This window comes from Rhinoderma darwinii, chromosome 10 (assembly GCF_050947455.1).
Source record: "Rhinoderma darwinii isolate aRhiDar2 chromosome 10, aRhiDar2.hap1, whole genome shotgun sequence".
Classification (NCBI taxonomy): Eukaryota; Metazoa; Chordata; class Amphibia; order Anura; family Rhinodermatidae; genus Rhinoderma; species Rhinoderma darwinii.
The window spans coordinates 95,882,789-95,895,489 of NC_134696.1; positions in this window are offsets into that span (position 1 = coordinate 95,882,789).

Sequence of the window (12,701 nt, forward strand, 5' to 3'; positions counted from 1 at the left end):
ACTGCTGTTAGTGAAGATAATGACGATGACAAGCAGTTAGCAAATAAATAACTAGTTTTAGTGGAGATAAGCAGGCAACGCGTTTCAACGTTGGACTAACGTCTTCATCTGGCCAATAGCAGCACAACACAATAACACCTCTATTTATAGAGGTTTAAACATACAAAGACAGAAAAAGGGCGCAATGATGTCATGGGTGAGGTTTGACCTCACAGTTTTTGCACCCTTTTTCTGTATTTGTATGTTTAACCCGTTAGTGACCGCCAATACGCCTTTTTACGGCACTGCATCAGGATAAAGTAAACAGAGCAGGGAGCTGTCAAATCTCCCTGCTCTCAGCTGCTAGAGGCAGCTAAGAGCTGGGGGCGTCCATGCTCTGCCGTATGAGATCGATATTAGTATCGATCTGACCCGTTTAACCCTTCAGATGCGGTGCGCAATAGCGTGCACCACATCTGAGTGGTTTTGGAGAGAGGGAGGGAGCTACGATCGCCGAGGGTCTGTGTCTCCAATGGCAGCCGGGGGCCTAATAAAGGCACCCAGGTCTGCCTGGAGCGAATGCCTGCTAGATCATGCCGGAGGCATGACCTAGCAGATGCCTGTCCGTTTTAAACGGACAGGCAGTAATACACTGGAATACAAAAGTATTGCAGTGTATTACAATAGCGATCGGAGAATCGCATATTAAAGTCCCCTAGTGGGACTAGTAAAAAAGTAAAAAAAAGTTTAATAAAGTTAATTAAAAAAAAATGAAAAACCCAGCTTTTCCCCTTACAAACTGCTTTACTATTAAAAAACCAAAATAAAGTAAAAAAGTTACACATATTTGGTATTGCCGCGTCCGTAACGACCCCGACTATAAATCTATTATATTATTTAACCCGCACGGTGAACGCCGTAAAAAATGTAATAAAAAACTATGGAAAAATTGCTGTTTTCTGTGAATCCTGACTTAAAAAAATGTGATAAAAAGTGATCAAAAAGTTGCATCTACTCAAAAATGGTACCAATAAAAAATACAAGTCTTCCCGCAAAAAAAAAGCCCTCACACAACCGCATCGGCGAAAAAATAAAAACATTACGGCTCTTCAAATATGGGGAGACAAAAACAGATAATTTTGAAAAAAAAGCATTTTTACTGTGTAAAAGTAGTAAAACATACAAGAACTATACAAAGCACCAAACAAGAGAAGAACCAAGGAGTCTCTAAGTCAAAAAATACATAGTCTTTTTATTTAACAATATTGCACTGTTTACACAAAACAAGTTTCTAAAAATGAATCACAAATAAAAGCATGGCCGCCACATGGGTCAATATAGATCAAATATGGTCATATAGGTAAGGACACATTACAGTATACCTCAAAAACAGCAATATAGGTGGTATGATGTAGATAAGGTGAGGTATACAGGCTACAGGAATTATGTTAAACTGCTTCAGATAAACGGTAAGAGGGATGTTACTCCCATGCATACAAAGTACAAATTGAGAACAGGACTAAGAAACAAAGTGTTATAATGTCCAAAACACGAAGCTCATGTATGTGTAAATACCGGGGAGTTAATCGTGTATATATAAGAGAGCCCAAATGCCAGGAAACAGCAAGCAACAAACCAAGGAGTACTACCAAAGTACTAACCCATGTAGCTGAGACTCCAAGAATGGCGGCCGGCCCCAACGCGTTTCGGCTTCCGCCTTCGTCTGGGGGTGGCATCTACAAATATGTCCCTCCTATTTATCTAACCTAAGGACCAATCAAGAAATGATTGGCCAGGTGAAAAAATTATATAATACAAATACCTCAATCAGCTGTGGCGTCATGTCCGCGTTTGTCAGTAGACAAACATCACATGGTGTGGGCATCATGTGATACGTTGCAATCGTAACAACCCGTTGAATAAAGTTATTGTGTTATTTATATCACACGGTAAACGCCGTTGATTTAAGACGCGAAAAAGAGTGGCGAAATTTCTGGTTTTTTTCTATTCCCCCCCCAAAAAAAAGTTAATAAAAGTTAATCAATAAATAATATGTCCCACAAAATGGTGCTATTAAAAAGTACAACTTGTCCCGCAAAAAGTGTATCTCCCTTTCCTCTCGTCTCAAACGAGACACGAAACAACAACAGGTAGACCTAACGGCGACTCTTGCTACCTTAGAGCGCAAAATGTCCCTGTCTCCTTCTACATCCACTCTCCATCGTATTATTGAGACACGGAGTAAATTGAAGGATCTTTCTGTAGCCAAAGTGGAACGGTTACTATTATATACTAAACAACGGTACTATGAGCGGGGGAACAAAGCACACTCGTTGCTTGCAGTGCAATTGCGTAATAAACAATCACAATCGGCCCCGTCAGCGCTTAAAGACTCGCAAGGTCAATTGCTCTTCGACCCTGCCCAGCAGGCCAATATATTCCACCAATATTATACAAAGTTATATTCTCTCCCGTCTCAACTCCCTACAGATCCCACTACCCAAACCCAGCGTCTCTCAGAATATTTAAAATACTGCTCTCTTCCTACCCTTAAAATATCGGATGCGGCCATGCTCAATGCACCTATTTCATTAGACAAATTACAGGACACTGTCAAAGAGCTCCCTAATGGTAAGTCCCCGGGTCCTGATGGCTTTTCCTATCTTTATTACAAAGTCTTTCAGGACTCTCTATTCCCACACATGCTAGATCTCTTTAACTCTTTCCTGTCGGGTGAAAAAATCCCCCCTTCTATACTTCATTCCTTTATCACGGTTATTCCTAAGCCGGGGAAGGACCACTCTGACTGTTCTAACTATAGGCCGATATCTCTGTTGAATGCGGACTTAAAAATATTTACAAAGATTCTGGCCAATAGACTAAGCTCCCTTCTACCTGGGTTGATCCACAAAGACCGAGTGGGATTTGTTATGCATAGACAAGCAGGGGATAACACTAAACGCACTATAGATCTGATAGATGTTCTCAATAAATCAGAATCCTCGGGCTTACTCTTAAGCCTGGATGTCGAGAAGGCCTTTGATCGGTTGGATTGGTCCTTCCTCTTCGCTACCTTGACAATGGTGAGTATATCTGGCCCTTTTCTTACCTCAATACGAGCCTTATACTCCTCCCCGAATGCAATGGTCAAATTGCCACATGCCACCTCTCAACGCCTTTCTATCTTTAATGGTACCCGCCAAGGTTGCCCTCTCTCCCCCCTCCTTTTTGTGCTATGCGTAGAGCCATTGGCCTCCTGTATCAGGAGAAATCCGGATATTCAAGGGATTATGGTAAGAGATAGGGAATTCAAGATATCCCTATTTGCTGATGATGTCCTTCTGACTCTACGTAACCCACAAATTTCCCTGCCCAACTTACATTCGGTCCTAAATGAATATAGTCACCATTCGGGATATAAGATCAATAATTCTAAGACGGAAGTGTTGCCGAATAATCTTATTCCGTCACTAATATCGACCCTACAGTCCTCCTTTAAGTATACGTGGAAAACAGACACAATAAAATATCTAGGTACCCAGATTTCTAGTTCCTATTCTTCCCTGTATAAGCATAACTATGCCCCTTTTTTCCAGGAAATAAATAAACTTATATCTAGGTGGTCTGTCCTGCCCCTGTCCTTCTTCGGCAGAGTGTCTGCGGTTAAAATGACTATTCTACCAAAGTATCTGTACCTGTTGGAAACTCTACCGATATCTATACCACGAAAAGATATGAGCAAATTTCAAACGACTCTCTTGAAATACATTTGGGCGGGTAAACGGCATAGAATCCCAAGCTCAGTCATGCTCTCGTCTGTTGCATCGGGGGGCTTGGCTGTCCCAGATGTTTATCGATATTACCTAGCGACACATTTACGCAGGAGCCCATGCTGGACCGCACTAAGAGCATATAACAAATGGACTGAGATTGAGAAGCTATGGATCGCACCTACACACCCAAACGCTTTGTTGTGGTCTGGAGCTGCAGACACTCTGTCGGTGCCCCTCCTTAACTCAATGATGTTTACTAGGAATATTTGGAAAGTGTCTAACGCGAAGTATGCATTGTCATCCTTAAAATCCCTAATCACACCTTTCTTATTTAATCCGGCCTTACCTGAGAGCCTTACTGCAAGAATGACCTACCCCTGGTCTAGAGCGGGTTTGTTTTACTTTGCCGACATTGTAGACCCCTGTCAACGAACTATCTTACCATTCCCTACGTTGCAATCCAAATACAATTTACTGGATAATTCATACTTTAGTTATATGCAAATTACCCACTTTGCCAACTCACTGCGAGTAGACACTTGTTTTTCTAAACCCACCCCCTTTGAGACACTCTGTAAGACGGTCTCAACTAGGGGTTTAATGTCGGCGATATACGATATCCTCTCCAGCTCATCTCTTTCGGTGACTGACAGACATAGATATATGGTTAGGTGGGAGACCTATCTGGGTAGGGAGCTCCCCATGTCGCTGTGGCAAATCATCTGGTCCCAAGCGGCGAAGTCATCCCTTTGTGCAGCCTATAAAGAAAACCAATATAAGATTTTGATGCATTGGTATCACACCCCGGAATTCCTCCATCTAATATTTCCTTTGGTTTCGGATAGATGTTGAAGATGCCGCAGTGACATGGGGACACTTCCTCACATTTTTTGGGACTGTCGACTGCTGCGTCCTTTTTGGAGGGAGGTTGGTGACCTTATCCATAATGTCTTGGCGGTTAGACCCCCATTGCAAGCTTTGAGCTATCTTCTCAATGTGCCACCCAGGGGTTGGAGGAAAGTCTAATCCCGGCTGCTTCTTCATATACTCACGGCCGCGAAATGTCTTATTGCAGCTCACTGGAAACGCACTACTCCTCCTACGCTGAATGCCCTTCATAATAGATTTAGAGACGTTAGGAGAATGGAATCACTGACAGCCTCTATGAATAATCGAATGGAATGCTTTACCAGTGTGTGGAGGCCGTGGGACATGTATGATTCCTCTAGACCACCATGATATAGTTCAATATAGATATAGATCTTACTGTACACTTCTTAGATACAATAAGTAATATATGATATCTCCTAGGCTACCCCTTTCCCGTATCTTACTTTTACCCTTGTGTATCTGTCTAATGTCATGTTAAAATTTTTTAAACCTTATCTTAATTAGCACAAGCAGAAGATGCTGAAGTGAAGTATCATAAAGTGAAGCGTCGTATTTAATACTGTATATTCTGAACCGACAATAACCACATTAATGTTAGTATATCGCAAAGGCCATCCTTGGCAACTCCGTTCAATGTATTTTCATTCCATATTGTTGTTATACTATGTTGTACTTGGCAAGGAGGATCATTGTAATGTAGAATTTTTCCATTCCTCTCGCTTTATGTCTAAAATGTTGTATTTGATACTGCTTTCTTTATATCAATTCAAAATAAAAAATATATATAATTGAAAAAAAAAAAAAAAAAAGTTGCACGTACCAAAAAAATGGTACCAATAAAACCTACAGCTCGTCCAGCAAAAAATAAGCCCTCCGACCGCTCAATCCACGGAAGTATAAAAACATTTTGGCTCTCAGAAAGTGGTGAAACAAAACTATTTTTTACCGCACGGTGAAAGCCATAAAAACGAAAACCAAAAAAAAACAATGTAGAAATCATTTTTTTCCAATTTCAGCCCACAAAGATATTTTTTTTTCAGTTTCCCAGTACATTATATGGTACTTTAAATGGAGCCAATAGAAACTACAACTCCTCCCGCAAATAATAACCCTCACACCACTAAATTGAAATAAAAATAAAAAGTTTTGGCTCTGGGAACGTGGGGAGTGAAAAACGAAAACGAAAACATAAAAAATGGCTTGGTTCTTAAGGGGTTAAATGAATCCAACATCCAAAAGTATATTATAACTAGATTAATAACACAGTTTATATATACACAGACAACTCAACATATTAAATAATACATAGAAATTAAAAAATATAAGTAAAATAATATAAATTTAGTGTAAAGTCAATGTTATTTTTTTTTTTAATTATTCTTAATTGTGTTATTATTTTTTTTTAAATATTATTTATTTTGGTATGAGCCCCTTATCACTAGACATTACATCCATACTTTACAGCTGAATTACAAGTACGCAGCTGTTACCTGGATTTCGTACTTTCCCAATATATTGATAGCATTGATCTTCTTTCTCTTCACACCTGGTCATCTCTTTGCTTTCACATTCTTTTAGGCCGTATCCGACACAGGACGGACAATAATACCCTTTTCGTTCAACGTTCTCAGGAGGCACTGAAATGCGGAATTGCATTAATAACATTTTCACTGAAATCATCACCACATTATAAGTGCCCTGTCTCCTACATAAGGAGGTCGGCGCTATAATGTAGGTGACAGTAATGCTTTTTATTTAGAAAAACAATCTATTTTCACCACTTTATTAGCAATTTTAGTTTTATGCTAATTCGTTTCTTAATGCCCAAGAGGGCGTGTTTTTACTTTAGACCAAGTGGGCGTTGTACAGAGGGGTGTATGACGCTGACCAATCAGTGACCAATCAGCGTCATGCACTCCTCTCCATTCATTTACACTGCACTAGCGATATATCTATATCGTTATGTGCAGGCGCATAAACACACACTAACATTACTGCAGTGTCCTGATAATGAATATACATTACCTCCAGCCAGGACGTGATGTGTATTCAGAATCCTGACACGTCTGAATCTTTTCTGTGTGATTTCCAGCAAATCAAACGTAATCTCGCGACATTACGATGTAAACGAGATTACGTTTGACTTGCTGGAAATCTCACAGAAAAGATTCAGAAGTGTCAGGATAATGAATACACGTCACGTCCTGGCTGGAGGTAATGTATATTCATTATCAGGACACTGCAGTAATGTTAGTGTGTGTTTATGTGCCTGCACATAACGATATAGATATATCGCTAGTGCAGTGTAAATGAATGGAGAGAAGTGTATAACGCTGATTGGTCACTGATTGGTCAGCGTCATACCCTCCCCTGTACAACGCCCACTTGGTCTAAAGTAAAAACACGCCCACTTGGGCATTAAGAAACTAATTAGCATAAAGCTAAAATCGCTAATAACGTGGTGAAAATAGATTGTTTTTCTAAATAAAAAGCATTACTGTCACCTACATTACAGCGCCGATCTCCTTATGTAGGAGACAGGGCACTTATAATGTGGTGACAGAGCCTCTTTAAGGGTCAAAACCCGCAACAAATCTGAAACATTCCATAAAGAATCTGCTTTAAAGGAACACTCCAGGAAAAACTGATGTCATTTGTTTTGACTGGAGTGTTTCAGAGAAACTTTGATATTTTTTTAAAATTCCAGACAAACTCTTTTATGGTTAATCAAATTCTTCTTGCCTATAAAGGGAGAGATTGGGGGAATATTAGGACATAGTCGATCATATAACAGAATCAGTCCCTGATGTGATATCAGATCGTTCACTTACTGTTATAGTTAAACTTGTTGCAGTTGTCTCCTTCACAGCACTCTATGTGCGCTCTCATCTGTGACACATGATTAGATGCATACATTGTCTTCCCACAAGGGTACAGCTCATTGCAGTCCTTTTTAACGGTGTGAAATGTTTCTTGGTCTGTAGACAAATAATAATATAGTTAAAGAGAAATAAAAGCTGAAATTCCAGTTACATGGTCTTTTGCAGCCACTTCTGTCGTCTGCCTGTACGCTGAGATCCCGGGCTGTGGTTGTCGTGACCCACCCAGGAACCATTACAGACAAGAACTCTATGCTTTTGGGTGTGGGCAGAGTTCCAGGATGGGTTATGACAACCACTGACCCGCTGGCATGAGATCCATGGTGTTTATATGCACCTTGAAATATCCACACACAGAGGGATCAAATAGTATTGCATGTGTGTGAATTTACTGTGTAGACAGAGTAAAGAAAATCAACAGCATTCCTGAATGGGTATCACATGCCGGATGACAAATACTAATGGAAAACATTACTTTGGGCGTAGGGTTGTCACCAAGTTTTCCATCGACCCTTAATAATATATATTTCTACTAATTTAATGGATAGCACTGATGCAAAACAATAATCCTAACAAAGGATACATTTAAAAATGTTTTTAGAGTTTACACTTAAATCGAACATGGCACCTATAGGAATTATATGTGCTGGACCCATTTACAGTAAAAAATAAAAATAATAAACAAATATATATATATATATATATATATATATATATATATATATATATATATATATAGATATATATAGATATATATGTATATACATTTTATTGGTATAGATTATAAACATATAAAAAAAAGTAAAAAAAGAGAAAGTACAGACCACATAAAAACAATGGGTGACCACACTCTTTCCAAATGCTCTCTTTTACTTTTCTTCCTATGTGTCAGTGTTCATAGTAATTCTAGCTTTCTTTTCATGACCTAGTTAGTTATTTTACATCAGAGGTGTGTCCACTGAAATAGTAAATATAAAAATAAATGAGATAATTTTCCACTTACTAAAGTAATAAAATTCAGATAGTACCATGCATTCTTTAGCATCTTTACAAACAACAGAAGGTCCGTCACAAGAATCACTGTTTTTCTTAATACACTGTATACATTCCAAGGCAAATGCTGTGAGGAAAGAAGGTCACATGGAAGAAAAATATCAGGAACATGGAAAATAAATCAGAATTAGTCATTTCATATTTTTAACCTTTGTGAAGCAGCTGGGAACAAAGAAAAATAAGTACTGGATATGATAAGCAGTAGTACTCAATGCCAATCAGCAGCTCAAAAAGCAAATACAATTTTAGGGTACATAAAAGAAGACAGCTAAAACCTGGAATTCTAATGTAATATATTTTCAATATGGGTACAATTTTAGGCTCCACACTATGAACAAGATAAAGTAGAGCTAGAGAGAATTCCAAGGAGGAAAACAATTTTCGTGAAGGGGAAGTTTCTTTCATAAGACTGGAACAATTGGGCTTTTTCAAGTTAACCATTGAGAGACTGTGCCAACCTTATACTTGCCTATATTTTAGTATTCAAAAAGACAAGTAATTGACTCACCAGCTAATGGTAGGATACAGATGGTACCAAGAAGAGTGACGAGGAGGCTCATGACGAAGAAAGGGATTAGTTATATGGTATTGAGATATATTTCCTCCACTAATACTGTGTGATTGATCCCCTAATTTATATATACTCAGAAACTCTGTGACATCAGTCAGATACAACCTATAATTATGTCATGGGCTAGTCGTTCCCACAAATTTGGCATCAAAATCCTGTAGGCATTCATATGCCAAATGCATAGCTGTTTACCCACCCTGATGTAATATTTACCCATCAAACACAAATCCAGATGGTAATATTAATAAACTGTTTACTCAAATGTTTCTATTAGTAATGTGAGGCACCTATGCCGGGATCCTATGTGGCACCATGCTCTCTCATGCAAACACTTCCTCATGAAGGACCAGTGCATGGCACACACCAGAACATATATCTCTTGCTCTTTGTTTGTTTCTTAACTAGTCTGTCTGTCAAAGTCTACAACCTTTACCTGTTGACTTTACCTGTGTTCCTTGACTTAAGCATGAAGTGACTGTGCTCTTCTGTTTCTGCCATCTTAGCCTAGACTACCACCCCGCAACTTCAACTTCTGGTTGTTCATCGATTCTGATGGTCAAAGACATGCAAGTCCATTCACTGAAGTCCACACCTGCTGCAACATTGACTTCTGACCATTATCTCTTCTGAGGGTTGTCAAAGATATTTTAATTATCTTTATATGTGTGAACATATATTGCTTTAAATGGACAGTTGAGTTGTCACTAAAGCTCAAAGATCTGCTGAAACAAGAGCCTACAGGGGGGGGATGGCTATTCTATTTCAAGTCGTTTAGTTTATGGCTTTGCATTTCAGCTGTTACAAAGGCAACGTGAGAAAACGTACTGACATTGTATCTCTTATGGCTAAAGATATATGTGGAGTTTTGGGATATTACCATATTTAGAATGCTCATGCTTTGCAAGTATGAAGTTACCACCTGCTCTCATTTTCTTATAAATAAAGATGGATCCGCCCCCTGTGGGCAGAGACTGTTTGAACACTGAAGCTGCGTGTCATGGTCTCTCTCCGGCCGCCCTCTCTCAGATCCACCATTGAGAGAGCATTCATTAATTTGGAACTCATAGACAAATGCAGATAATGTCCAACGTTAATGGACAATGTAAATTCTGCAGCGACATTACTTGGGGGCTCTTGTCCGGGATTCTCAACACAGATCGAAGGCGACAATCGAAGATGGATGACGGCTGAGATAACGGAGAACTGCACACAAAACCGGTGAGTAAGAAATGTTATTCTTACTGTGCACTTCTCTCTTGTTTTAGCTGCCGTCCAGGTATTGTCTCTTTTGACTATTTGGGAACCATGAACACCATTTGTCTATGAGTATTTGTATGTATGAATTATAGGAATAGGCGTGTGAGTAGAAACAAATCTGTGAGTGTATCTGTGAGAGGCGGAGATAAGGGAGCGTTTGTTTTCTGATCCCAAAACATACAGAAACAACCAAATACCGAGATAACACTAAACGGCCTGTCCGAAGTGTTCCCTCCGGCCCCTGGGTTTAGTATGTATTAAGATCAGGTTGCAAATTGATCCTTGCAGAAGTGACGGGTAACCATCCCCGCCCAAGTGATTGTTAGGACTTTCGCGTATCCAGACTGTGACCCATAGGAGGCGCACCTGGCCGGAAGTAAGAGTATGTATGTGGGCTAATCCTCGGACGCCCGAACTGAATGAGTTGCTGATTATTAAGTAACATCTCTGTAACTAGAAAGTTTATAGAATATCCATGGGCGCCTGAGACAGTAAGATAGTTATAAATCACACCCATCCCTTTAAATACAACATAAAGTAGGTTAACGTACACTGCACCGAGGGACTTGCAATAATTGTGATCTTGTTGACAATAGTTGTGATTTGGCTGCTGTTTAGGAGACCGGATCAGAGACGTGGTTGCCCAACGACAGTCTAAAACATTTAGCAGAGCGCGTGGGGGGGTAAACTCCATGACAGTCTAGAATATTTAGCAGAGCGCGTGAGGGGGAAACCACCATGACAGACTAGAAATAGGCCCAGGATTTAGTAGAGTGCTTTGAGGAGTCCTACGGACAGACTAAACACAGGAGTTAGCAGAGTGCCTAGGGAATTCTCATTGACAGACTAAGAAAGCCGAAAGTCTAGCAGAGGGCATGGGGACTTCTGATTCAAAGTATGCCCAAGGTAAAGTGCTGGCCAGCCGGGAATTGGGGCATAACACCCAAGGTACAGGGTGTGGAAAAACAGCAGCAGATATCATTAGGAAACTAAGTGGGAAAAGGTTTAGTTTAGAACCTAGAGAAAATAACGTAGAAATCGAGAATGTCCAAGCAGGTAGTTTTCAGCTATACTGGATGGGATGGTTTCTTGAGAGATGATGGGCCCTGGATTAGTAGACAGAGTTGCAGAGAACAGATAGAAGTGATTGAATGCACCAGATATCCAATTTGGGGAAAAAAAAAAAAACATGTGAAGAGGTTTTGTCATTGATTGACAGGAGCACATGGTGACATTTTGACGTTCTAGCTCATAAGTTTTGGCTAGTAAGGGGTTAATGCTACATTCTCTGTTATCTGTAGTTTAGCTGTGTCTGCAGAAAGTGCAAAATAAGAACTGTGACTTAAAGATTAAGAGGAAAAAAGCCTAATAAGAAGACAGGATTGAGAATTATATGTTTTATGGTCATATGTTATATGTTATTTGTGTTTTATGTGTCGACCACAATGGAAAACTTCATTCATATTTAAATTTAATATGATGCGCATTACTAAATGATTATAGTTCATTGGATGAAGAATCCAAGAATAGGAGTTTATACACAGTCATTCCAGTTATATACTTGTTTTACATAAGGTCACACACAAAAGGTATATAATGTGTGAGATTGGATTCTCAGTACTGAGAGTGTCTGGGAACAGCTGGTATTGTGAGTGACTGGTGTGTGAGTGACTGGTGTGTGATTGACTGGTGTGTGCGCTGAACTATTTTTAAAGGGAAATGGTTTCACACACACACACACACACACACACACACACACACACACACACACACACACACACACACACACACACACACACACACACACACACACACACACACAGAATATATTTTATGAAATGAAAATGCAAATAAGATTACAGCATTCACAGGAGCTGTCCAGTCAATCTTATAGTTTCTGACATCCTTGCAGCAATTCAGGTTGTCATCCAATATAAGGCTGATGGACAGATTGAAGTTACTGATGATATGCAAAATTTTATGTGTGCAGCACTCTATGGGGATTGCACTAGGAGGAAGACCTCACACCTCAGGAAATATTGAGGGCGGTCCTGTCCTTCTTCTGGGCACAGGGTAAACAGATGTAGGACGTATGTCTGTGGCCCCTGTGACTTAAAATTGTTTGCAAACATCCCCAAACCTCAGTTGAAGCAGTGCCCTCTAAACCTCCCACAGTTGAAAAGTATTGATAACCAGATAAGACAAGTATTTGGAGGCCGAGGTACTGAAGAAATGTGTATGTTCTTATAATAAGCCCCTCTCCCTCAGAATGCCAAACAACGTTGTACCTTCCGTCTT